The sequence below is a fragment of the Theobroma cacao genome, chromosome 9, assembly GCF_000208745.1.
Source record: "Theobroma cacao cultivar B97-61/B2 chromosome 9, Criollo_cocoa_genome_V2, whole genome shotgun sequence".
Taxonomy (NCBI): Eukaryota; Viridiplantae; Streptophyta; class Magnoliopsida; order Malvales; family Malvaceae; genus Theobroma; species Theobroma cacao.
The window spans coordinates 22,569,590-22,574,230 of NC_030858.1; positions in this window are offsets into that span (position 1 = coordinate 22,569,590).

A 4,641-nucleotide genomic window follows, 5' to 3' on the forward strand; every position below is an offset into this window, starting at 1 on the left:
AAAATTCTTGCTATGATGATGGTAAAGTTGATGTAATATGATTGGATGAGAATATGATATGAAATGATGGCCAAAAAAAGGCAAGTTTTACAAATCTAAGCTTGAAGGATCGATTCTAGGGCAAGAAAGGTTGATTCCAAGGTGTATATGAACCTTAGATAGTTATTGGAAGTGTCAAGAATCGACCTTAAGCAAGGGACGATCAATTCTTGCAAGTTTGAATAGCTTCTAGATTAAAAGAATTGATTCCTAGAAATTAAGAAGTTGGTTTTTACAAGTCAGAAAAGTTTCAGACCAAGCATATGTCAAGAGTTGTTCCTAGACCAAGCATTTGAACATTTCAATTTTCAAGGAAAGATTTTTCAATGCAAGCACATGAGCGTTCCAACAAATTCAAGCATTTACGAATAATTTATCATATTTCTATTTTATCATTGCAAACGTGTGTGAATTTATAAGATTAATATGAGTGCCATGCTTGGGAATAAATGCATTCATGAAAGTTTATCCATTTTCAATTTTAACATTTTAAGCATAATAATATGTGTTTGCATCAAATGAGCAAGAGAGTGTTCATAATGCATGTTGTTAAGAGCCAAGAATCATTATTGAGAAGAGATTCATGAAAGAGTTTGGTGTAATGGACAAGGAGTGAAGTGAGAAGGCATTTTAAGGTAAAAAAAAACTGTCTTTTTTTGTCACAACCCAAATCTGGGGGTCTGTGACTAGTGCACGAGCCTAAAAGGAAAGCTTACTAGACTGGACAAATCCTTAGAACTCTGAATCACGTAACACATAGCCAAGGGATGTTAAAACCAAAATATTCATAAATAAAATTCAAATTTAAATACAAAGCATTAACCCTAGCTCATAATTCATACACAATATTCATAAGGCCATACATTGGCCATCAAAGTGGGTTCGTGCTTAACAACCCTTAATACAAGTTCAAATGGCACAGCGTGCCTACATACATATCTAGGCCAAATGCAAGGCAGAAGCTCATAACAAACACAGTGGAGTGGACATATCGGGGGGAAACTTATCGAATAACAAAATTGGTCCATCAATGGACAATCCTTGCCACACATTATCCATGGCCTATTTATCTGCATATGGTACAAACATAGGTGAGTCATCTAATACTCATTGAGTGGTGCAAATAACTAACACATATACATATACATAAATACACACGTATAGCACAGTCAATGCTATCAAAGTGCTCTAACAAGCATCCCCAATATTAGAGGAAATCATCATCCCTAAAGAGTCTCCACATATATCATACATATCACTACGCTTATCCTCAAAGCCATTGAGAATTATTCTCCATTGTACACTCTAACCGTCGTAGTATCAAATCAAGTTCAAATCAAATTTATCTAGGCCTATCTGAGGTTATCTCACATGGTATACAAATAAAATCACAATCATAAAGTGGTCCACCCTTAGACATCATCAAATCAAGCATAGTGGCCTACCGGTCGAGACAAATCATGCTCAGGGCAAACCTGTTAAAAAATAAATCATGCGCATGCCGAAGCTACAAGGAGAGAATTAGAGTCATCATCTAGAGTAATCTCTCAATAGATGGCATCACTTGAAGTATTCTCAAATGGGTGGCATTAAACATTGCATGCGAGAATCACAGGTGGGACTAATACCATTGTCCTTGCTTACCATCATCCCTGCAAGCACAGAACAAAGTCATAAGGGGATGGGACTCCACTCAACCTCAAATCAAATCAATGTCCAAAATTCATCCATCGGACGGAGCACATATCCACAAACAACACCATCATGCCTTTGACATTCCATATGTCCACATCAAATCATAAATTACATTTTACGGTTTCAAATTGTCTATAAGCTTGATGTGGTTCTAGGTGCCCTTTTCAACCTCTAAGGCATCGAATACTCATAATCCATGTCTATGTTTAATTGTCTAGAGTAATCCACTCCTAGACATTTATCGTACCCTCTAGACTTCCTAGTTTAGGCTCACACAACATAGGCCACTATGTGGCTTGCTCTAAGCACACAATCACAGTATAGAGTCACATACATTTTTTCTCTTTAGCCTATGCATATTCTTTTAGACAAACATATATATATTTATATATTCACATACATTATCTATTCTAGTACCATGGCAGTGCCTCTAGCAATTCTAGTACCATAGCAGCACCTCTAGCAACCATCATGCATCACATGCATTTTAATTTGAACCCACTCACAGTGATAGATTGAAGGCGCTCTACAACCAAACTAACCTCCAACCATTAATCATCCTTTAGCTTGCTAATGAATGGATTGCCTTAACTTTCCCCTCAGAACACATCAAAATATACAAATATTAATTTAAATCCTAGCTTTCGAAAAAATGCTAACTTTTCTAAAAAGCAACAAAATTCTTAATAATCCAACATACAAGCTCAAATCCTTCAATAACGAGCTAAACCTATACCTTAGTAGTTGGATTGCACGAATCTATGTTTTAAATTCCAGCAAAATCAAGGGAAATTCACTAACGTTGGAAAAATTGGATTTCTAAGTATTTAATCGATTAAATTGAAAACTAATCGGTAAAAATATTTAATCTTACCTTAATAACATTTTCCCCAGCTTTAATTAGCTCCAAGTTGCTCCAAAAAATCATTTCAGGCCTTAAGGTTTTAGGGTGGTAAAGAGAGAGGGAGAGTTAGTGCTTTATCGATTCATTTTATTTTTACCTTCTTTCAGTGATGTATCGATACATTTGGAAATGTGTCAATACATTTCATAAATTTCATTCAAATCTATCAATACATTGAGGTAATGTATTGATAGATTTCAGGTAGAATGCTTACTGCCTAAAATGTATCGATACATTCACTTTTTCCCCTAAGTGCTCTCTACTTCAAATCTATCAATACATTCAAACAATGTATTGATAGTTGTTCATCTTACTATGAATGTATCGATACATTTTCCCTCATACGCCTTATGTAATTCATTCTTCCAAGAATGTATCAATATATTGGGGAATGTATTGATACATTTTCCCTTGTAGGCAATTTTTAGCCTTTTGAAGTTCCAAAAAACCAAATCTAACACCCCAATCTAATTCCTTATTAATATCGCACTCCAATTAACTCATATAATTCAAATCCATATACATATATCCTTAAATATAATATCAAACATAAATCAAAACCTCAAACTATAGGATTTATCACATATTTTTCATAAAATTGCCTAAGTGTCAATATGCATGTTCCTATACACTTGGCATACTTAACATATCATCAAAGTTCTCAAAGCATAATACATCTCATAACTCATTTTCAGGTAACTTAGTTTATACCAAAAATTAGGGGGGTTACATTCTCCCTTCATTTTAGGAAATTCGTCCATAAATTTAATCATACACCATAAGTTAAAACATATATCAAACCTCAAAAAAGTGGTTATATTTCTCTTGCATTTCCTCTTCAAGTTCCCATGTGGCTTCCTTAACCAAATGGCTTTGCCACAACACTTTTACTATTGCAATGTCTTTGGGGCGAAGTCATTTTACTTGTCGATCCAAAATGGTTACAAGCTGCTCCTCATAACTAAGTCTATCTCACAATTGGACTTCATTATATTGTATCACATGCAAAAGGTTGGAAACATACTTCCTAAGCATGGATACATGAAAAACTAGATGGACATCGAACAAATTGGGTGGTAACACCAAGTCATAAGCAATTGCACCAATGCACTTTAATACCTTAAAGGGTCCGATGTATCTATGGCTCAATTTCCCATTTCTTTTTGAATCTCTCAACTCCCTTGGTTGACGAGATTTTCAAAAACACATAATTGCATACCTCGAACTCCAAAAGTCTGCAAATTTTATCAGCATAAGATTTATGGCAACTTTGAGTTGTTAACATCCTTTCTCGTATCACATGGATGCATCACTTAGCTTCTTAAACCATTTTTTATCCTAAAAGTTTTCGTTCCCCAACTTCAAGCCAACCAATAGGCGATTACAATTGTGGCTTGATGGCTATTATTATATGCAAACTCGGCCAAAGACAAATAAAGATTCCATAATACTTCAAAGTTGCGCACAATTACCTTCAACATATCTTCGAGAACTTGAATGGTGTGCTTGGATTGGCAATCCATTTGTGGGTGGAAGGCCATACCAAAATCCAATATTGTGCTTAAGGCCCCTTGTAGTTTCCTCCAACTCACTCGTGAACTGTGATCCTTTGTTGGGCACTATCGTTATCGAAACACCATGTAGCCTTACAATCTTATTAATATAAATTTAGGCGTACAGAGCTGCTTCGTATTTAATCTTGACTAGCAAAAAATGAGCTTAGTTAGCCAATCGGTTATAGCACAAATGGCATCATGACCACCTCTAGCTAGTGGTAAACCCATCACAAAGTCCATTGCTACATGTTTTCACTTCCACTCAAGCATCAATGACGGTTGCAGTAATCACAAAGGTCTTTGATGTTCAGCCTTCACTTGCTGACATGTCAAACACTTAGACACATATTCAGCCATGTGTCTCTTTAGTACTAGCCACCAATACATATACTTCAAAGCATGATACATCTTGATGGCTCCTAGGTGTATTGCATAGATTGTCACATG